The following is a 23,912-nucleotide window of genomic DNA, read 5'->3' as shown; positions in this document are numbered from 1 at the left end:
CAGGAGTGGCACCAGTTGTTCATGACTCTCTTTCACAAGCCAGGAAGGACATGGGTCAGATTCACTTCTTGATGAGTGAATGTACTCAATTCTGGGAGTGCAGGTGGATTGTTAATTGGTGGTGTAGATAAACAGGTCCCCTGATGTTTGAGAAGGCTTCCCAAATATGCATGTTCTTTTCAGCAAAGTAGGGTGATAGCTCTCTGCAGCACTTGGTGTGGCTCTGATGCAGACTGTAGACATTCAGGCTTAATGAAGCAGTTTACCACCCTGGATAACAACTTTGGCAGCTTCAATAGAGGCTGATAGAAAGGTTCTCTTGGCCTGTAATGCCACCTCAGCATAGGCTTTGAGGAATGTGTTATGTTTCATCCTATCTGAATCAGCCTTTGGTTTCCACCATCAGTGCTTGAGTTTCTGCCCCCTCTCTCCTCATCCATCACAGTGTGTCAGAAAACCCAGGAGATCTGTGTGGGCAATGGGGAGGAAGGGGTCATTTGGGGGCAGCATGTCAGTGGCCAAGGCCAGGGTAGAATGGTAATGATTCAGCAGATCCTCAACACCTCATGGGATGGGCTCCTATAGCAGGCTTTGGAAACTGGAGTCCATGAGTCTTTGTGGTCAAATCAGGATCAGTGGTCTTTCTTGTTTCCTGGGTCCTGGAAGGTCTCTGAGCACGGCCCTAATGACGTGACGGTTTGTCAAAGACAGTGGCTGAGTTGTGATGTCCTCTATCTTGACATATAGGCTGAAAAAGCAGGCCAAAGGCAGTCTGAGACCACTAATTAAAATCAGCAGTACCATGTTCAGTAAGGTGGGGGAGGGGTTCTTTTTTCCATAGGCTGCAGAAAGAGCCTCAAGTTTAACTAGCTTGTTGTATCATAACAATTGCTAGCAAGTTGTGAGTGTGAGTGTAAAGGGATGAAGCAATTTGATGAGTGGACCCTGTGGGCATGTCTAAATCACAAAGGTCTCCGACTGCCACTTGCCATTCTTAAAACTCCCTCCTCTTACCCAGTGTGAACAGCACTCTGTACTCTTGTACAGAAACGAACTTTCCTTATCTGATCATCATCATTATATTATTTGCATTAGCATATCGCCTAGGAGACATAGTCATGGATTAGGACCTCATTGTGGTAGGTGCTGTACAAACACATCACCTCACTGTAAGTATTAACATATTAAAATAAAGACAAGCATAAATGTGGAATGCCATATAGAAAAGTCATAACAAATTTAAGGTGTGAGTATAATTATAAAGAATACCCAAGAATCAGCTTTTTCCCTGTTTAATGTAAATCAAGTTGGTTGAAAATATTCAAAATTTTATAATTTAAATTAAGCCTGTTATTGACATTCAATGAAAGTTTCATCCCACTTTTTTCAACTAGCTATGCAGATAGATTTCAAATTTTGTTGGAAAAAAACCGGGATGAACTTTGTGAAAATGTTCACAAAATGCCTTACTGTTTCTTGACGAGCTCCAAGAATAATCATTTTGAGAGATTCCACTGAATTAGAACTGAAGTTTGGTTTAGTTGGAACGGTGAAACAGACACAGTGGCAGTTAACAAATAAAACTGAAAATGCTGTTGGCCCAGATTTTGCCATCCTTATGCTGGGAAGCCCCTTACTCCAAGAGTTTGAAATCTGTGCAGCTGCCAGCAGAGGGGCAGATGATCATTTATATCAATGGTAAGATAATTTGCACCAAAAAATGGATTAATCACAACTTTCTCTGAAATAGAGAACAGGGAAGTCCAATCACAGCAACAAATAGTTCGAATGTTGGTGTGTGAAAAGTCCTGTTAAAAACAAGGTGTGGGGCATCTAAAAATATATGTAGGCCACTAAATGATCTGAAATTGTATCTATAGCTCAAATCATAGCTATGAATTGGCTGGAGTCTATGTGCCAAAAAACAAATAATATATACTGCCTCTAGATTCTGTCAAATAACATCACTTTCAATTTGAATTTTGTGATCATTCTAAGTTAAATCATGCTTATGTTACTCATCTGAGTATTCCCATTGAAGCCAATGAGACTACTCACATGATCTAGGCAAGCTGGATTTAACCCTTTATCTATTTTCATCTTTCCATCACAGTGCTACATCTAGTTGTTCTAATATTCACGATATAGAGTAATTTTATCCACTATATCGTTCAGCATCTTCAATTAAAACATTTGGGGGCTTTCCAGACTGTATGTATGAATTTTCCAGTAGAAAAGTCATAGCAGCAAAAGAGGATATGGAAGTAATTGTAAGTCTGATGGGGGGGACATTCTTTTCCATGGTGAGAAACTCATGAGACAAAACATGTGCTTCTAATCAGAAGAATGTATTATGTGATACTGCTGCTGAAGTTCAAAACTGGGGGAATCCACTCTGTCAGATACTTTCCACGAACATTTCAGGCTATGATAAGTTGCATTAAAAAGTGTTTAATTCAACATTTATGAAACTACTGAAGACCGACGAAAGTTGCAGAAATAGGAATCTTGCCAATCAATCAATCATTCTGTCGAGAATGAGGGCCCAAGATGAGAGGAACGAAGACAGGCTTTTCATGTACGTATGGTCTCTTAGATGGAATAATTGAATATTCTTGCATTTTTAATCAGAATGTTCTTAACACTGTGCTATTACTTTCAAATTATTTTCTTCCATCAGCACTGAAGACTAGAGCTTTCTCCTCTGCATAAAGAGGCTGGCAATATTTTCAATGAAAAAGAAAAAAAACCATTTTCTGCACAACAGTGCTTCCTGCAACATTGAGTGAAAAAGAAAAATTATTTTTGCTGTTTTTAAAAATCGGGTGACCAGAAGTGTGGAACAGCTTTTCTGCTAATATCGGTACTGACAACACAGGAATTATGCCAGTTTACACCAACTGACGTTCAAGCTACTTGGATTGTAAACTCTATGGGGGCAAGGATCAGCTTTTCGTTGTGTGTTATACAGCACCTAGCACAATGTGGCCCTGGTCTGTGGCTGGAGCTCCTAGGTGCTACCTCAAGCCAAATAAATAAATAAATTAATAATAATCTCAGTAGTCCAGGTAAGTACCTATAATGTATATAATCACATGATATCTTCAATGTTCTTTTACATTCCAGTCCTTATACATCCATACATTTTGCTTGCATTTTTGTTTAGAGCCTCACAAACAAATGTTTTCAGGTTCCAGAAGGGAAAACATTAAATATAGCTCATCTGATTTTCATCTTAAACTACTTCGCTCTCATTTAAGATTTTGAGAATGAATTATTGCATAAGGCCTAAATGTAGCACATTAATAGTTATACAAATTAATACTAATATCTTAATGAATTGTTGCAAATACCCAGCCAGGTTAATCTTTCTACCAAAATGAAATGTTTTCAATTGTGCTGAATAACCCAGAATGGAATGTAGATTAATACTTATTTTGTACAAGGAAGCATTTATCATAGTGAAGTTTCTATTGATTTTTGTCAGCTAATACACTGTAAATGCTAACGTGTCTCTCCATGCTTGGAATAGCTAGCCACAAAGAACCTGATTTCCTAAACATTCTGACTGTGCATCTTTGATCAGTAGGACACATGATTTCATGATTTTTAAATAGCGTAAGTTGAAGTTATAGCAACAGTGAAATTCTTATCTACTATTCAGACCTATCAGCTTTTACGAATCCTACAGAAATCTGTTCTGAATATTTATGGTGTTTATAATTCCTTTGCTCCTTCAGCATTAATGGGTGAACATCCACCCCACCCCACCCACCCACAGCAGAGAAAAGGAAACTTGACTTGCTACTATTCAGAGGTCTAACATTTTGCATACTGTGGCACTTAGATGTACAAATACTGCAGCCTTTTGTTTGTTTTAAATACATAGAGCCTGATTCTCCACTTTTTGTGCTGGTATAACTCCAGATATAAAACTGGTCTAAGGAAATGATAACCTAGATCCACAGAGTTCAGTTCATAAGCTTTGAAACCTTTAACTGAGCAGTGTTCACATTGGGATGACACTAAAAACAAATACACTACTGACAATTTAAAAGAAAAAACTGCATTTGCTCTCACTGACTCATGCTAACACCCATTGCACAAAAGAGGGCAGGTGGAAAGGCAGATGAACACAGATCAGAAAAGGAGCAGAAGGAGAAAGGAAATTCTCTTTCGAGGCATTCAGATTCTACAAAATAACAGACAGAAGGAGCTGCTCATTCAGGCCTGATCTAAAGCCCACTGAAGTCAATAGAAGCCTTCCATTCAGAAGCCCTCTATCAATGGGCTTTGGATCAAACTTTCAGCAAGTGCAAGAGCTTAAATAAAATCATAGAAACTCTTTTGTTGATACTTTTCTCCGTCTAAAGAAATAATTACTTGTATGTGTACCTATTTCATGGGAGATTCCATTCCACTATTTCAAGAAGCCACCGAAAAATTCTACAAAGGACCTTTTTTCCTCAAAACCAGTAGTTACTGCAATACAATTACTTCAGTGGTCTCCTAACAAGGCATCTAAGAGGTTTTATGTAAAGCAGAACATCACCTAGAAGACCCACTGAACCCAGTCTCAAATATATGGAAGCCAAAAAATCAGCAGTTTGCGCTAGTAGATAAGGCACCAGACTGGGACTTAGGATGCGTTTACACTTCAGCTGCAGGTGTCGTTTCCATTTGGGGTAGATGTACATGCATGAGCTTTGATTGAACTAGTGCACTAAAAATAGAAGTGGGGAAGCAGTGGCAAGGAGAGTGAGGTAGGCCCCACTGATCCATGGCTAGGTTCTCAGTCTTGTTCCCTGGCAGCTAGACTGTGATGCTAACCACACTGCTATTTTAAGCACAATAGCCGGATCAAAACTAGCTTATGTACATCTACCTGAACCGGTAATTACTCTGCTTGTTGCACTCTATCTTTACCCTTAGAAGCCCAAAGTTCTGTTCCCAACTCTGCCACTAACCTGCTGTGTGAACCTGTGCAAGTCACTTCACCTCTGTGTCCCTGTTTTCCCTTCCAACTTCTGGCTGTCATGTCTATTGATAGTCTTTGGGGTGGGGACTATCTCTTCATAGGTGTTTGACTAGTGCCTAGCACAACTGGGCTGTCAGAGTAAGACAGCCAGGAAAGGGTTAAGGGCTGCCTGCCTGTCACATGGCCCAACAGGGGATTGAAGGGAAGGGTGTATCCTCTTTCCAGGCAGGAGAGAGGCCTCTGAACTGCTTTGGGTCAGGGGAATTGCTTTGTTTTGTGTTTGAACAGCAAATTGTGTCCTGAGGCAGGGGCCTGTAATGGCACTTCTGTAGTATTAATAATAAAAGAAATGACTGGCCCATCCTGACCACTTTGCCAGTGCTTTTGCACACAGAAAGCACGGGTAGATTTGGTCTCTGTAAGGCACAGCCCGGGGGCGGGGAAAGAGAGCATATGCCATCTCCACAGGATATTAAAATCTTCTCTACCTTTTCTCTTCCCCAGTCCCACTGAGTCTCTGCTCCTTCACACGTGTGGTGTAATGGGCAGGTCTTGGCTCCAAGGGAACTGTCCAGTGGCACCCAGAAAGTCTGTAGCAGACATGGGACTAGAACCCCCATTAGTTCTCTAAGGGCATGGCTGCGCTTGCAGATGTAGAGCATTTTGAGTTAAACCAGCCTTCGTAGAGCGCAGTAGGGAAAGCGCTGCCGTCTGTCCACACGGACAGCCTCAAGTGCACTGGCGTGGCCACATTTGCAGCACTTGCAGCGGCATTGGGCGTGGTGCATTACGAGCAGCTATCCCAGCATGCAAGTGACTGCAACGTGCTTTTCAAATGGGAAGGGTGCAGTAGAGTGTGTATGTCGGGGGAGAGAGAGTGGGTTTGGGGGGGGCTGAGAGCATGTCAGCATGCTGTCTTGTAAGTTCAGACAGCAGCAGATCGCCCCCGTTCTCCCCCCGCCCGCCTGCCTCTCTCGCTCACACACAGCATTCCACAGTAATGGTTGCTTTGTCTCGGAGCAGATAAGCAGCCGGCTGTCAGAAACGGAGCTTTGAAAGGGCACATCCGCATTCCTGCAGCGATTCAAAAACAATGAGAAGAGTGGCCACTTGACTTAAGGGGATTATGGGACATTTCCGGAGGCCGATCAGAGCGCAGTAATGCAACACCTCATTCACACTGATGCTGCGGCGCTCTAGCGGGGGCACAGCAAACGTTATTCTACTTGCCGAGGTGGAGTACCAGCAGCGCTGTAGCCGTGGAGTCAGAGTGCTCTACGTGCCTTGCCAGTGCGGACGGGTAGTGAGCTAGTGCATCCAGGGCTCCTTTATTGCGCTGTAACTTGTAAGTGTAGCCAAGCCCTTAGGCTTTAATCAAGGGTCTCGGTGCCCTTCCTCTCTGTATCAGTGAAATATCAAACTGGTGTGTCCCTTCTGTCATTTCCCCATCAGCTAGAAACAACTTAAAAAAATCCAATCTGATTATTGTCAAGAGGACAAAACCCAGCCGAGGGGTCATAGGTATAATTGTTAGTCAACTTCACAAGTCTTTCCTACAGAGCTATTCAAACGTTTGAGCTCACTGCTAGGAACATAATAAACAAAGTTATTATGAAACTATCCTATCTGTCAGCCAAAAGTCCAGTGAATCATTTATGAATATATACATAAATAAAACTCCTCTGATCTGTTTTCTCTTTTCCTTCATAAACTGAAGATAGTTTCTTTTCTTTTTTTTTCCAAAGCTGTGACTTATTTCTTAAAACAACCTGAAAGGAATAAAATATTGAAATGAGCAGAAATACAAAATAATGTTTGTGATACTGTAATTCTCTGAAAAGTTGAAGGAAAACATAAAAATGTATGCTCTGTAAGTTTCCAACTGAATTTGGCATGACAGTCTATCTATTATTAAACAGACGCTGAAGCTCAATTTATGAATTATTAAATTCTTGTTACATTTAGTTCCCAAGCAAGCAAAAAAAAAAAATACAATTTCATTCACTGTAGGAATTTCAACATGTTCTATAGTATTTCTTAATAACATAGCACCTAAAGAATGAGAAAATACTAAAGCTATTTTGGAAATGACTGGCAGTATATATGTTCATCTTTATCCACTTAAAGCTACCTCCACTTTAGTAGAGATTAACTTCTCACAGTGAAGTTAAACACCTGCTACTTGTTATCTCCTAGTAGTTTTATATCTGTGCTGCATAGTTCCTGTACTTGGAGTAACTTGGAATACAAGAGTGGGGTTGCCAAAAGCTTCTGTGGTAAACCCATGATCCGCCAAATCACTTCAGTTTCCAAAAGCAAGCAAACACCTGTGTAGCCTCAGAGCAACTTGTCGTCTACATTTGTTTCTGAATCCATCCCACACCAACAAATAAAGGCACAAACAAGGCATTAGCATCCCTGCCTATCCTGGGCCATTTTTTGCTCGTCCTCTATCTTTGCAAGTCCCATAAGTTTTCCCTTTTGAATAGCATTCAATGGTGGTAGTCTTTAAGTAGGCCCCTTTTGTGAGTGTCCAGTTTATACTAAAGTACAGGCAGATTAAGCTACCAGCATAAGTTGTTCTAGGATACTGTCTGAAACAAGTAGATCTTGAACTGACAAACTGCTTTAGCCAACTGAAAATATCTATGGCCTACCCAGGCAACTTCAGAAGTCTATGAATATTGGCTAGAAACAAGATGATTTCCTAAGAATGCAGATGTTACTGAGCCCCCATGAACTAGGGCAGCTCCAGGGCTGGACAAATCTCTTGTGTTTTCATAACTTCAGGAGAGGGAGATGGAAATGCATGAAGAGCTAAGGTATGTGGTCCACCTTTTGCTATGCCCAGGCCAGAAGCTCTTCTGAACTATAGAGCCGGCACTCTTTTCTAGGAGCCAGATTCTGCTCTCAGCTACATCACTGTAAATCTGGTGTAACTTCACTGACTTCTTGCAGACTCCTCCGCTTGATGCCACAATGGGCCGTCCATCCGAACAGCCAGGCATCACCAGGGCATAAGGGAGCCCCAGCCACAAACTGTTTTCCCTGGTCACACTGCCTGTGTCAGCTGCAAAAAGCATCTTGGCCATGCAAAGATTCCCCTGTGCAGGGAGAATCATCCAATGGCTGGCTAAGCTGGCTTTAGGGCAGAATTGCAAAACTGGACTGATGCAAAGGAGCCCTTACATACCAGAATACCTGGGGCTATATTAAACGAATATACACCTTAATTTATCCAACAGCATCAGTTTCTATGTTTTATAAAGATCATGTGTTATATTCTGCCAAGTACAATATAGGATTGTGGGTTCTATACTAAGGAGGGACGTTTCAGTAACTATAGGGATTTAAAGATGAATAACTAACCTGACAATAAAAAATGAGAAAGGAAACAAACTGACACCACTTATAATCCGTAATAAAGTTATTTTACTGTGCCCCAGAGAAAAGCTATTCAATTGGCTTCCGAAATCTGTGCCAATGTTCTTAAAGGTCTTAAAACAATAAACAGACACAGGTGCAATGGTTACTTCACATGAGGAGTAGTTCAAAGACAGCTACTCATATGTGTGATCCCACATAATAAAAGTGTGTTATTATGAAGCTGCCATAACTGTCAGCCAAAATTACAGTGACTAGCTGAGTTGTTACAGGGATAAATATTCAGAGATCTAGAGTGTATTTTTCCTAGTGAGAAAATAAACACAGGGTTAGTTTGCTACGTTTTTCAAAGTAATGCTGTAAATTCTAATTCTTAAATAACCCAAAAGAAATAAATAGCCTTTGACAAAAATCTCCTATAAAAATCATCAGGGTCAAAACAAAACCACGTTAAAATAATTCTTCCTGCACCCACTAGCTAGTGACGATCTTTCATCAAAGCAGATTTCAAACAGCAATCATTATAAATGCAAAGTGCTATAGGAATGCTAATAATTACTTTCTTAAAGTGCTTTATCAATGTTAACAAAATTAAGCCTCACAAAAGCTAAGGGCTAATTGTATCTCAATTTCAAACTGTATAGAGTAGAACTGATATTAAGTGTCTTTCCCAAAGCCACCCTGTGAGTCATTAGTAAATCCAGGGCAGAGAGGAATTCAAGAGGTCCTTTCCCTGCCCATGGCTCTTACCATTCGTTAACGCTGCTTCCTCTAAACAGGCCTTTTAAAATATTTTACCTCCACCTTTGGGCTGATCTTGCATCAGGATCTGCAGCATAGTCACTAGGGTTCCCTCGAGCACAGGGGTTGGCCTTCATGGAGCTCACTTCAGCAGGGCTTCTGGGAGAGCCAGATAATTCAGAGGAAAAGGGTAATATGGAGCAAGGTCAGATTTTCTAGCATTTTGCAACTCTGAGAGAAGTGGGAAAGGGAACTGATTTACCTTCTAACTAAAAACTTGAAGCTCATCACCTTTGAAAAAAATATATAAAAAGTCCTGTTTACATTAACCCATAGGAAAACCCAGCTAAGAGACACACAAAGCAACACCTAAAAAACCAAACCTGAAAGTCTCCTGGCCTTTCTCCTGTATTCAAATGATGAGTGACCCTTCCTGTTTCCCTGATTACATCAGACTATCAAGGATGGAGCATCCTGTTTGGCTGTTGTTCTTGTTATTGTGATACGGGATATCACTCTCAATGAACAGCGAGGTGCTCTTCTTTGTAATTAGAGTTCTTGATTGTAATACATTTTACACTGCACTGCAATCTGCCATTAATAGCTCTTAACACACTTCCTGTAGCCAAGCCATGAAAAATGAGGAGGCATTTTTGCCCTGAGGCTTTTGTGAAGATTCCTGGCAAAGGCTGATTTTTTTAGTTGCTTTCCCTCTGAAATGTGTTGAAAAGAAATAAGAGACACATCAAACATACAAAGCAAGTCTTTCCCCCCTTTGAATTCTTTGCATTAGGCTCCAAATTCTCCCAGCTAGCACACAGCCTTTGTGCTGAGAGTTGCGCTCTGGGCACATTGGCACTGGAGGAAGGAATCCTCATTCCAGGCGGCAGAGACCCTGTGCTGAAGCGATAGTAGACTCACTGTAAGGCCCTAACATACCAGTAACCAGTGGGTCCCCTAGCTTCAGCACAGGTGTTCTCTCCACTCTGAGAGCCACTTCATTGCTGAGCACCAGGTAAGGGTTGTGTCCCCCTTATATAAAACTGATTTATACCCTCCCACCCATTGCACAGCAGAACCATGTCAGTTTTGCCGCCAGGGTCGTAGAGCAGGATTTCACCCAGGGGCTAACCTCCCTTCCAATGGTGCTGAGGAACCCGGTTCAGATTCTGAAGCAGGGATCCTAGGGGTCGGAGTGCAAACAATACATGCTGCATGGATATGAGCTGCCCTGTTTATGCTGGTCTGTTTGGCACCAAAGACTATTAGGATGAATGATGGGATTGTGACCTTTGGAGTGGGCACACGACAGTCAACTTCAGCTCTGAGCTTCTGCTGATGCTCTACGACCTCTCAAACAGGATTCCAGGCCCTTTTATTCTACAAAAGTCCCAAGGGTGAAATCCTGGTTTCACTGAAGTCAATGGCAAAACTCTCATTGACTTCAGTTGGGGTCGGATTTCATCCAAAGTGCCGACACAGTTACTCAGACTCAGCACTAGAATCTGGTGATGGGCAGAGTCGAATAACCAAGACATCTTGCTAGGCTCTACCTGCTTTTTTTGGTGCACCCTTGGACACATTGTTTTCCCTTAACGGAGAGTTTTTCCGACTTTATAGGATGAACTTCAAGTTAGGTAAAACAAGGCTTGGCACATCTTGACTCCTGTCTTCATAAAATTACACAAGATCACTGGAGTTTTTGCTCATTTTGCAAAATGCCAAAACAAAAATAATTTCAGCATGACACAATAACGGCCCAAGCTGCAGTAAGCACAGGATGATTTTAAATTCTTTTGAGAGTGAAACACCTGCCAATAGCATCTAGAAAGCCAAGTGTTTTAGAGAGATTATAAATGTGGGGTGTACTCTGAACAGCTAGAGAGATTTCACGACAGTCCCAAGTTAGGCAGAAAAAAAGCTAACGTTAAAAGAACAAATATTTATGTTGAAAAAAAAAAATATCAAGCACTCACCCTGTCACCAAAAGTAATAGAACCCCCCTTAAAGGGTTTTACAACTGGGGTAGGCCTGTCAAGCCCCAATTATTACAACAGGCCTAAAACTAAACAGCATCAGCTGTATCTGATTCTTTCAGTCTGAAGCCTTCTCATCTGTGACTTGGAACCTCTGCTGGGATTTAATTCTGAAAGTCTTGGGCTACTGTCTGACTTAGTGGTGATTCATTTGAGGGGCACCACTGGGCAGATTGTGACATGGCATTAATGTAGGAACAGGCTCTTGTGGTGACCTATTAAATTAACTCAAGCAAAAAGCTTGTTTGGTTGGACAGTTAAGATTTCACCAAGACATACACCATCTAGCCAAATCCTTGAAAAAAGTGAAAATGAGAAGTTAAAGGAAAAATCCCCAGTATTTCTTGTCACCTTCACATCATCTCTATGCTGTCATTAACACACTCCATTTGCCTCAGTCAAAAAGCAATATATACCCCCGCTTCATGAAACTCTCCCACTACTGCAAAACTTTAATAGCAACCTCATCTTCCCTTATATAAAGAAGATGGGCAGATCTGATAGTGCACTCGCTTGAACAGTTGTTAGGCCTTAGCATGACTGAGGTTCTTGTGATTGTTACAAGCACCAAAGCAAAGCCTGAATCTCCACAGCAGCAAAATAGCTTTCTAACAGCAGAAAAACATTTCTAGGCTCTGGCTTTCTCTTCCTGTCTGTGTTTATATAGACCATACCTATGTACCTTGTCAAATCATTTACTGTAAGGAGCCAGCATGGTCTAGTGGATAAGGCATCACACTGGGAATGGGTTAAAAGACCTGCCTCTGACCTTTTCTCTGATTCACTTAACCTCACTGTGCCTCAGTTTCTCTACCTGTAAAATGGAGATGAAGATGCTTTCTTTTGAAAAGTGATTTTAGATCAATGGATGAAAAGAGCTAACAACTTACTCTCATTCTATCTAGTTTAATTAACAGGATCTAAGTAGTGCAAAATACGGTGCTAAGATTCTCACTGGCACTAGGAAATTCAGTTGCACTGGTCACTTGTGGAGCAGGTCCCAAGCTGTGAAATGCACGACCAGTCAAAACCATATTGTGCATTTAATTCTCAAACCTATGTGCATGGTTCCCATTTATGAAATGAAACCATTTTTCTGTGTCAAATGATAACAATTGTTCAGTCTGGTTCAAAGTGTAAAAGAAGCAGAGTCAGATACATTTTGACTGTCTGGCTTTGTGCACCATTGAAGTATTTGTGAATAAAACAGAGGGGCCCACGGACGTACTGGCCGCCGCTTCCCACAGCCCCCATTGGCCTGGAGCGGCGAACCGCAGCCAGTGGGAGCCGCGATCGGCCGAACCTGCGGACGCGGCAGGGAAACAAACTGGCCCGGCCCGCCAGGGGCTTTCCCTGCACAAGCGGCAGAACAAGTTTGGGAACCACTACTCTATGGGATATTAATACAAAGCTGGTACCAGGAGTCAGACTGGAGAGCAACTTTGGGAGTTATTTTTAAGTATCAGGATATAATTCTTGAGGCAGAACCTCCCTTTCCTCTCCCCCTCCCAGTAGGAGACCAAATTGTCTACTGCTGCTCCCTTCATCTCATACCTTGGAGGGTGTGCAATACATAGTATTGGACAGAAAATCAAATCTATCCCCGTGTAAACCTAATGAAATTGAAGAGCTCACCCCTTCGATTCCTTCAACTCCAAAATGGTCTGCAGCTCCAGAGTAATAATGGGTTTTTTTTTTCCCCTGTAGCTCTTATAAGAGCTACAAATCCCCAGTTACTTTTGATTTACAATAGAAGCAAGGTCATCCTTCTAATGAAAAAAAACAAGGTCTATATTTTCAAATACTGAGATTCAATTCATCATAGAGATCAATGACACTTTTATGCTCTATAGAGATGAACTATCCATTTTGCAGTAAAATTATCACATTTTTTAAGACCTTAGGTAGTTGCTACATAGTTTGGACGCCCGGATTGCAACTGAACTTTTTAGCATTAAGAAGCCTTCAATTTCCCACCTCCCTAGCCCCAAGGACATATTTTACCATTTTCACACTTGTGGCGGGGGGCGGGGGGAGGTGGAGAGAAAAGAGGAATTAAAGGCCACGTACAAGTCGTCAACAACATAAGCCTTGTAGGGATGGTAAAAGGCTATGCTATCAATGAATCCATTCTTGAAAATAATTCCTCTTCATTGTTCTAAAGCTGTACACCCATCTATACATTCTCCAGGAGATTCACATAAATCGGTCCTGCATAGATGGAGAGGCAGTAGTCTATCTGCTGAGTATTCTAGTTGGTTGCCCATCATTTGCTTTTTCTGCAGTCCTATCTGAAATTCTTCAGTCTTGCATTCCTGACACCTCAGGGGGAGCAGTTGGTGTTGAAGGAATGCAGGATCAGAACTTTTAATGATACAATAACTAGTTGCGAGCCTAAAACTTGGGTGTCTGTTCGGGGAACTGTTCAGATGAGTACCACTCATCCCGGTTTTGTGGCATCCTCACACGGCAGTAGATATTATATTCAAATCAAACGCTGTGCACACATCACAGACTGTATCTACTGTACACCGCCCAATCAACAAATGCCATGTGCCATTAGTAATGGTGACTATAAATCTTTAAAGTGAAAATGATGCATGTAACCTACGCTATCAGCGTGTCTGTCTTTGCCCCCCTTTGGTTGCTGCTCCACCGAAGAGAATAAGCGCCTAGTAAAAGAGCTGAAAGAATTGCTCTTTTATCTCAAGCAGCAGAAACTCATGCTGCTACTGCTGTGGATCCAGGGTTCAAACCCCACTGATAGGGCAAACTAGGGCTGGAAGGGAGCATTATATATACTTTCAACAAGCCTAAATTTTATGGTTACATTTAATAAAGGGCATTACAATTTTATGTTGGTTCATTCAGAATGGTTTGTATTTACACTACAATACTTGTTCAACGTGTTCACCTTTGATTGTATTATAATATTTGAATACCAAACCTCTTAAATGGAGATTTTCTGCCTACTGCACCTTAGCGCTGCAGAAAGCAATGTCATAGTTTGCATCCAGCTGTGTACAGTACTTCATTGATTCGGCTACATACATTTCTAGTCCAATAGCTACAGACAACACTATGTTCAGGGGTAGTGCTATATACATTATTTCATCAGGATTACTTGACTTTAATTCCTGATTTAAAAAAATTAGACATAAAAATGTCTTTGTAATTCTCTATACAGTCCTGCCAATTGACCATGATTATCTCCAAAAATGACCACTGGTATTCTTAGCAGCTTTTATTTTGGCCTTGTCTTAAGCTATTTTAGTTTATGGTTATCACAACATTGTCTCAAGACAGCAAGAAAAATGATTAATGTGATTATTACGATGTATTATACTTTCCCTCAAGCTATTCAGCCAACTACTCTATGCACGTCAAGTAGAATGATTGGAGAAAGACACTGCTTCATATTATTTCCCTGACCTTAGACCTGACTCATGGTTGCTCAGCCTTAGATGTGCTGGCCCCTAAATGCATCAACAAGATCCAAATTATGTATCCAGCATGTAAAAAGAGAATGTATAATATGCAACAGCATCTAGCAGATGACAAGGAGACAGACCTCTTACATTTGTTGACGCTTAATAAATAAATCACATTGCTGTTGGTGGGATTTCTACTTTCAAAATAACTCTGACAAGGAGTTTTATATAGAATAGTTCTAGTGGAAATGTTTGATCTCCAAGACACTATTTAAAACCTCATACTACAAAAATGTTACTTAATGCAGGTCAAATACTAAGTTTTCTATGAATGACACAAAAAGTAGAATCCTTTAATAAATTGCACGTGAGGTCTGATCGAACACTGCCTTGTACCCTGTGTCATCATTCACAGCTGTGCAAAGTGAGTACAGAACAGATGTAAAGGGCTACCAAAGCACAGGTCTCTACTCACTTACCCTGCGGGCAGAGTTTTATATTCACTTTGCGTGACAACACAAGGTACACCTGGTATAAAGAGTGCACACAATGCAAGACAGTGGGCAGTCAGGGAAATTTAGATGAATAAATGATATTGCTATTTATTATTTATCCAAGACCCAATCCAGCAAGGTGCTGAGCACTGATAAATCCTAAGCCCAGACACATTTGTAGGATTGGCTCTAATCTCTACAAATCCAGAAAGTCAACTTTTTTTCTGTGCCACCTAAGGGATCCCAATGCTCTTACTGCTAGGTGGTTTTATTTCACAATTTAATCAAAAAAGAGAAAATAAAAGCTACTGAAATTCACAATACACTAGTAATGTACAGGAACATATTTGGTTCTTGATCTCCTTGGGCTGGATTCCGCAAGGTGCTGAGAAGCCTCTACATCTATTGATTTCATTGGACATTGAAAGTGCTCAGCAACATTCTCGCGGATATAAAAGATATGCACCAAACCCTGGCAGCTCACACTTGCATGAGAAAGGGTTGTAGGATTAGCCCCTAAAATGAAGGTTTTGGTCTCCTCTCATAGTCTTTCATGGCCAGTGGTGTGTACTGCTGAAGACAGCAATGCATAATTTAGCACATTTTAAACACATTTGTCATTCTCTGCTAAGATATACCACAAGATTGAAACAGCCTGCACTCCAGAAAACTCTGGATCCAAGCAAAGGGAATCTTGGGAGCTTTCTCTTCTTACAAAAATAAACTTCGAGTTAGAAAGTTAGTCAGTTTCAAGGTTGTTTGCTGGATCAGAGCCTAAATTGAGAGCTGTTTAATATTCCAAATTTAGGGGAATGGGGCTGAAATGTCAGCCACAGATTTTATGAAATAAAGTGAGCTGGTGGGCCTGCAACTGCTGCAAAAATGCCTATGAAGCTTCTGGGTACAGGAGATGGACTGAGGGGACCAAAAAAACCAAAACGAGTTTTATTTGGGAAAAAAATAAATACATTCAACATATTAAGTAGAAGGTATTAATGTATTATTTTTAAAATAATTTATCATTTTCATAGTGGAAGTGTATGATGCATAAAACCTCACACAATTGATTTTTGTTGGTTTATTGTGTTTTTGGCTGTTTTAAGATGAACTAATAGCCCACACACTAATAGTCTCCAATCTTTTCATTAATAAGCTATGGGCATACTTCTCCTGAAAGCACTGGACTTTTGAACTTGTGCACCAGAACATACCATGGCGTGTACCAATAGTCTTCTAATACACCCCTGGGAACGGGTTGTTGTTATTATCAAACTGTGCTGTGAGTGAGATTGCAGTAATAATATAAGGCAAATAGATAGCACTTCTGTGAAAAAAATTGCATAATGCTTTAAAAAATTGGGTGTGTGTCATTATTGGAGGTGGTCAGGAATTAATCAGTGAAACATTTTTGGGGGGTTGGAATTTTGGGGTTGGAAAATTGACAGTTTGAGGGAACATATCTGTGTTGATTAAACTTTCACTGGGAAGCGTTCTCAGGTATAGGATAATTTCTGCTCCAAACAAGAGAAAGATAGGGGAGGAAACAAAAAACAAAGGGTGAGTTCTCTGTACCCCAATAGCCTAGTGGTTCAGCTACTCACCCGGGATGTGGGAAACCCAGGTTTCTGTCCTTGGTCTGCCTGATTCAGAGAAGGGACTCCCACATCCCAGGGGAGTGCCCTAACGAACAGGCTTTTGGCTATTTTGGGGAGAGCTCTCCCCCTCTATTTTTTCATCATGATACAGAATAGGGGGAAAAATTGAAATCTGGAAAAAAAATTCCCATCCAGCTCTAGTCAACCACCATTTTGGTGATGGGGAAACTGAGGCGCCAGTTATTTGAGAGACTTGCCCTCAATCATACAGCGACTCAGTGGCAGACTTTAGATATTCTGATTCTTGCTTCCATTCCTTAACCACCAGACTAACTACCACTAAAAGAACAGGAGTACTTGTGGCACCTGAGAGACTAACAAATTTATTTGAGCATAAGCTTTCGTGGGCTACAGCTCACTTCACTAGTTCTCCACTTGTAAGGCAACTCCCCTCTCTTCATGTGCCAGTGTATCTATGCCTGTTATCTGTAATTTTCACTCCATGCATCTGAAGAAGTGAGGTTTTTACTCACGAAAGCTTATGCTCAAATAAATCTGTTAGTCTTTAAGGTGCCACCAGACTCCTCATTTCTTTTGTGGATACAGACTAACATGGCTACCCTTCTGATACCAGACTAACTAAGAGTCTGCTAGCAAAACCAATCTGACATAAATTAATACAGCATGATATATTTTTGCATATGCTAGTGGAAAAGATTTTTTTTTTACAAATAAATTATGGTTTTCTTTATACTCTTTGACCTTAATGAGCTTCCTGTTTATGTATTTCATGAGTATTCTTGCATAATAGGGTCAACCTATGAGAAATAAGACCTGCATTTCAAACACAATACAGCTTCCTAGTATTTCAGTATTCAGTAGATAGTGTTAAACTAATCAGAGGTAGAAGCAGACGGGAAAACATCATAGAACGCACACAGCCTAATTCACAAACCATATCTGCTGATGCAGTGCACTTGGGTGGTGTGTTTTTTTTACTGGACTTACAAGAGGAAACAAATTTCTCACATTGGTTCTGATTTCTGTTCATATGTTTCAAATTATAGAAGGTTTGTTACATTTTCTGTTGAGGATCATTTGGAAACAAATAATTAGAACACATGAAATGGACTGGAGGGACATCTCTGGGCTATGGTTTTAGAACAGCAAGTTTTAAGTGCAGCCCTAGCCCAGTCCTGGTGAGAAAAAAGCCATGGAGATGTAGTAAAATCTGTCAGAAGCCATAGGCTACCAAATCAATGTGGAGAGAGCAGTCTAATGGGTCTTTGTAGTTTTAGAACATGGACCCCAAGTCATTCTTCTGCCAGCCTGGACACCAGCAGGCAGATGGCATCTCGCAGCTGCTTTGATTCAAAGACTACAGCTAAACAACAAGTACCTACAGAACTTCTACAGGCTATCAGGAATAGTGTACATTACTATGGTGCTTATGTTTCCAGGTGCTAGAAATTGGAAATAGAAAAGAATCCTGCAGGCTACTAGGCTGCAAGTCCAGAACTCCAAATTCTAGGTCTTCAAGTCCTGTGATGATCACCTACAGGTTTGACTAGACACTGTATTATGTATCCTAAAGCACAGCTCAGGAAGCACAGACCAGGATGACGTGGGGGCAAAGGTAGATTTACATCACCTGATTCTGGGCTTTAGAGTAGGGCAACCCCAGGGGCTCTACTAACTTAAGACAGCCTTATCCAGGCTACCTTTGGGCTTCCTTGCAGCTCTGAAACCCCATAGCACCGAATACTGTAAGCGCACCTCCTCCTCCATGTTTCCCTCCCCCCTTTTACGGGTCCATGAGATGGGGCACTGTGGAGCCACTTATGTATACACTAAGGGGAGAATGCCCACAGGGCAGGATCAGCAACCTGTTGGAGGCTGGAATGGGGAGCCAGAGGCCCCCCATCAGTGCTTGCTTGAAGAGACTGATGCTATTAATAGGGCTGGCTTTACATCTCAGAGAATCTTGGGAACTCTGGGTGCATATTGCCGGTGCCATGTGTTTTACAGACTCTTTAAAACCTTCAAGCAGGAACTTGAGATTAGTTCTATTGATTTTACCAACAATTTATGATCTATAGATTTTTAAAAACCATCTTTCCACATTTCGTGGCCCAGAAATGAGGTGGTAAAGCACTTCAGAAAACAGGTTAGAAGCAGCAATAACTAGGAGACAAAATGTATCCCATCTCACCTTAGCAAGTTTTCCCTAGAGAGAGGAAAAGGAAACACCTGACGAACAAGGGCAAAAGGGCTACTACATTAAGGTAGAGGAGTACAATGGAGACCACTATCATTGCTAAATAATCTTCCTGGGAATGAGCTGTGCAATTTAATAACATCCAAAACTGCCAGAATATAGCAGATTAAAAGCATGTTGAACTCAATACAATACAAGCATTTAGCAGATCTTCTGTATTCTTTGTAATTTCTGCCAGCCCTAAAAGAAAGAAATTTGAGAGAGAAAAAACAAGAATCAGAAACTACGTAACTAGAAGGCTCTTAGTACAGAATTCTGTACCATGGTTGTGGGGAAAAGACAGGGACTGGAGCAGTATCCGTTGAGTAGTGGGTCCAGAAACTATTCTGCCAGTGCAAAGCAAGGTGACTAAAATTGGTCCACACTCAACAAAACACATTACTGTCTCTCAAGAAATGAGCAACATATTATTCACTCCCCCAAACACTTGATGCTGCATTCATGGCATCTTTACAGTGGGGTGTGGGTCAAACTATGCCCCAGTCTATGTTAAACAGGCCTCCAGCTGGCACTCTAAGGAGAAGCTGCCTTAGGATGGAGACAGAGTTCCCATTGACTGTGCTTGCTTTTTTGTAATATGTTTAGATTTCAACTGTTTGATTTATGATTCAGCCTATATGTGTCTGATGTTTTAATAGCTCCCCTTAGTTCATCTTCATTTTGGCAACTGTTATCACCATTTCCTCATATTTTGTGATATGCACATACTAGTTTTGTCCCTTTGTTCTCTTTTACTTGTTAAATCCTCTTATTGTATCACACCAGCAGATCAGTAAAATAAAAGACCCATCAAAATCATCATTCTGTGCACTGAAATTTGTCATTTGTCTTTCTACTCCTCATTTTTCATTAATGATGCAAAGACTTATCTTTCACTTTTCTTAATCCTTTACCCTTTATAGTTTGTGATGTACATGGACTTGCGTTGTAAACTCAAAGACATCATTATTCTTTGTATTTTTATGCACTGAACTCTTTGTAATCTGTGATCAAAGCCCAGCTATATCTGGCTGCATTTGTTTTCTTTACTTACTCTTCCGCTATCAACCGTGGTTGATTTATACAATTTTTTGCTACCATATTGTGTCTTCTGAGCCATCAAGATCGGTGTTGTCTTTCAAATGAAAATCACATTAGCCAAACTGCTGGTTACTTGATAGTAGTGCAATACATCACCATGCCAAAGACCAGAGATCAGTCAGTGGAGAGTCAGTGAATCCCCATTAACACAACAAATTGCCACACACTGTGGGTCATCAGTGGGAACTGAACCAGGGTCACTCACACTAATAATAGAAGCCTCACCTGCATAAGCTAAAAGACGAAGGGTTTGTCTACTCAGTTCTTCCTGGTTAGCTGTCCCTGAGTACCTCAGGTGTGTGGAGGCACTGATTCAGGGAGAACAGTGCCTTGTTCTGGTTAGGAAAGAGTGCCTTCCCCACCCCCCGATAGCAGGTTAAGCTAAACAGGAACAAGGCATTCTTATTCTGGAATAAGAGTGTCTGCAAATGAGGTTAATCAGGAGTAACTCCATGTTATTCAAGCCCCAAGATGGCAGATATAGCAGCTTCAATTTCTTATTGAGACTTGCCACTACGGGTAATCTGCATTGCATAAAAGACCCACGGCGGGCCTGCATCAGCAGACTCGGGCTCATGGGCTTGGACTGCAGGGCTATACAATTGCAGTGTATAGGTTTGGGTTCAGGATGGAGCCCAGGTTCTGAGAACCCCCGAGGGGGGAGGGTCTCAAAGCTCTGGCTCCAGCCTGGACATCTCAAAGGCTCATCTGCATCTACACTGCAATTTTTAGCCCCAGAACGTGAGCCGCAAAAGGCCCCATCAGCTGACTTGGGCTCTGAGACTCAGTGCCATGGGTTTATCATCACAACGTAGACACACCCTAGAGGGGTCCAAGTTGTGGTGCTGTTCAAAGCCTGGATAGGAGTTGTGAGAGATGAGTCCCAGAAAGCTTAAGGAGTTCAAGACACTACATTGAGATGTTCCAGACAGGCATGGACTTTTGGGACAATAAGTGTTAAGTGGGAGAATCCCTGGGGAGTGGTAAATGCAAATTCCACAATGATGGTTATGAAAAAAAAAAAACGGCCTTAGGCAGAGGGCCATTGACTGTTTCCAGAGATGAGATCAAAGGCCCAAACTGTCCAAAGAAGCCTCTGAACTGTCCAACTGGGTTCTTGTTCCCAATTTAAAACCTGAGTAAACCCAGTTGTACAATCTGAAAAACACACACCTACCACAGCCCTAGATTGAAGCTGTGGTTACCTCTGGTAAGCTTTTTAGCATACGTGTAGGTTCTTTTGTTTGTCTAGGTTCTCTTTGTAATGCTTTTACTCTAAGAATAAATGCAGTTTGCTTTGTGAAGGCCAGTTAGTAATTGCTGTACATTGTTATAGCTCTTGGAGAGAGGTTAAGCACAGGTAATGGACTTGTGTCAGACCTGCTAGGGAAATCACAGTGAGGTGCAGAAGGACTGAAAGCCTAATCCCCAGATCTGGCAGAAGAGAGATGCAGATCTTAGACCTAAGAGAGGTGATGACTGGAACCAGAAACCTTCAGCAGCTGCCCTCAAGGAAGGCCAGGGGGTATAGTTTCAAAAGGTGAAGTTAACCCTTGAACTGGACATGAGTAAATCCCAAATTAGCTGCAGAGAGAAGCTTTGCAATTTCTTTGGGAAGTTTCACACAAAGCCAGTTCTGAAAAGATGGAAATGGGAATTTTTGCCAGTTTTGCTAAAGATACTTGCTTCTTTAGCTACAGACATTAAGGCATATGCAGAGTACAAGCATGGAACCAAAAGAGAAGGGTTCTGCCCACCCAGTTTTTAAGCACCATAAATTATGTTACGCTAGATTGGCCTTTCTAAAGTTACCAGTTTGGCATGTGTCACTTAAGCAGTTGACTAGTCTCATGTCTTCAATGGACCTATTCAGGTGCTTGAAGTTCCATATTCTCGTGCCCCTTGCTGAACAGGACCCTGCTTTAAAGCCCATTGAAGCCGCTGGAAAGATTTCTAGTGATCCCATTCAGCTTTTGCATCAGGCTAAAACACACAAACAATTGTTTTTATTGTTATTGGGCATCTAGTACTGATTGAACTATCTATTGGTTTATGCGGAGAGATGGAGCAAATCCTGAGATCATTGCTCAGGTAAAAGTCCCAGTGAAGGAGTGGAAGTTTGCCTGGATATAGACCAAGTACAAAATTAAGGACCTGGGAATTTGGTCCAATAGAATGTGTGGGTGGTCAGTATCACTCCCTCTCTAGCTCATTCACTCTAGAGGAAGCAGAATGTGACCCTCTTATTTTCTTAGCCATTACAATATTCACCTCCTTTTATATCTCTAATCAGTCTACATTCTTTCATTTAGTAATATTTATGTTCTTCTGTCATCCATTTCTGACCAGTTCTCCTCTTTTCTTTATTTCCTTAGCCTTTCATTTTACAAGCTGAAATTTTCACTTATTTTATGATTGCCTCGGCACTGATGCATTAAGCTCAGATGTTGAATATGGTCATAAATGTTTTCAGAACCCAGCTTTCATCCAAGTTGCATATCTGTGCTCTGAAACATTTTAGTTTTTCAAGGTTACATTATCTAGCCATTTGATTTCAGTCTAAAGGTTACTGTGCTACTTTGATGTCTTCTGCACCAACTTGGTTGGGCAGCAGACTTCTGATCTTTGTTTTCACAGGTGATCAGCATGGTAATTTGATCTATCAAGTGGTATTTTTAGAAAGGATAGCTGAAGTGTTAATTAAATCACTATCTAACTATAACCAGGAATGATTTTTTTGAAAAAGCCGATATATGAAAAAAGCATCCATTTAACTAGAACTAAAGTATCAAATTTAAGGATATTGTGGGGTTGGGGGGGAGATAAGAGTATGCCTAATGCCCAAACAGTAACACATTTGATTTTAAGGAAAATACACATGCAAATGTTTTAATAAAGAAAAGAAAAAAAGAACAAAACAAAAAACTATGAACCATGGAGCCTCCCATTACATATCTGAACTGAAGTGAGCCATGCAAGTCTTTCGAGGATCCCCTATTACTAACTTGTGGGTTCAATAGCCATTGATGGTGGAACAAATGTTGCTACATCTTTTATGACATTGTTTTGACAGTGATTCCACGTGATCTGCAAAAGAACAGCAGTGAGTAGTATGCACCACATTCTCCCTTGTTTCATTCCAGTGGGGGGAAGGCGGGGGGGGAGAAAAAGCAAGAGGCAAAGGTCATTTTATGCCACTTTTGAGCTTTCCCAGCACAAATTAGAGCAGGCTTGGGGCAGTTGTAAACTACGTTAAGATGTTATGGCTGTTCCACAGCTGAGAACAACCCAAGTACTGTCAGTTCCAACCATGCCCCATCTCCCTTGAGAGGCTGCTATAGGCTAAGAGGAGAGTGACAGACCCATTGCAAGAGATTATGGTAGTCAGGAAATCCCTTTACAGAGTGTATATTCTATGGGGGGGGGGGGGGCCTGGTCCTGTCCTCTGTATTCCACTGAAATGGCATAGAGGGGCACAGTGCACTGCAGAATCCATCTGTGTCTGTTCACTGGAAGGATTCAGGAATTCCTCTAGGGCTATTCCAAGTAACCACCCCGATTCAAACGTCACAGATTAAAAATGCCATTTAGTTACCAATGACTCATAAAAAGCTATGAGAATAGTCATTTTTGCTTAGGTACAGTTGATGCTATTAAAATGCAGGTAATTCCTGGGCTGAATAGAAAATCAGGCAAAATGCTGTAGTAAATTAACTACCCACAATGTGCAGGTTTGAATGGTGCCCATCATCTGCAGTTCTAAAAAACACCCTGCACGCAAAATAAATTAAGCCTGGCAACATCATTCTCAGGTATGTGAAAGTGGCAGATTCTAGGCTGCTGCAGGGGCTGAAATGGCCTTCCAATGTAATTTAGACAGATCAGGCCTACTCTA

General features: G+C 41.2%; 2 long non-coding RNA genes across 2 annotated transcripts in view; both read right to left on the bottom strand.

Annotated features, from left to right (window-relative positions):
* LOC122466697 overlaps positions 1-23,912 on the bottom strand; it is a 62,902-nt gene that overhangs the window by 22,479 nt on the left and 16,511 nt on the right. The gene's annotated exons all lie outside the window — the stretch shown is intronic.
* LOC122466698 lies at positions 6,488-9,408 on the bottom strand. Its single transcript, XR_006292423.1, has 2 exons — positions 9,161-9,408; positions 6,488-6,747 (listed from the first exon to the last, which is right to left on the bottom strand). It is a non-coding gene; the product is annotated as an uncharacterized LOC122466698 (long non-coding RNA).

The sequence above is a fragment of the Chelonia mydas genome, chromosome 7, assembly GCF_015237465.2.
Source record: "Chelonia mydas isolate rCheMyd1 chromosome 7, rCheMyd1.pri.v2, whole genome shotgun sequence".
NCBI classification, from domain to species: Eukaryota; Metazoa; Chordata; order Testudines; family Cheloniidae; genus Chelonia; species Chelonia mydas.
Note: the sequence above shows the minus strand (reverse complement) of the source record. Positions and strands in the feature narration are given on the sequence as shown.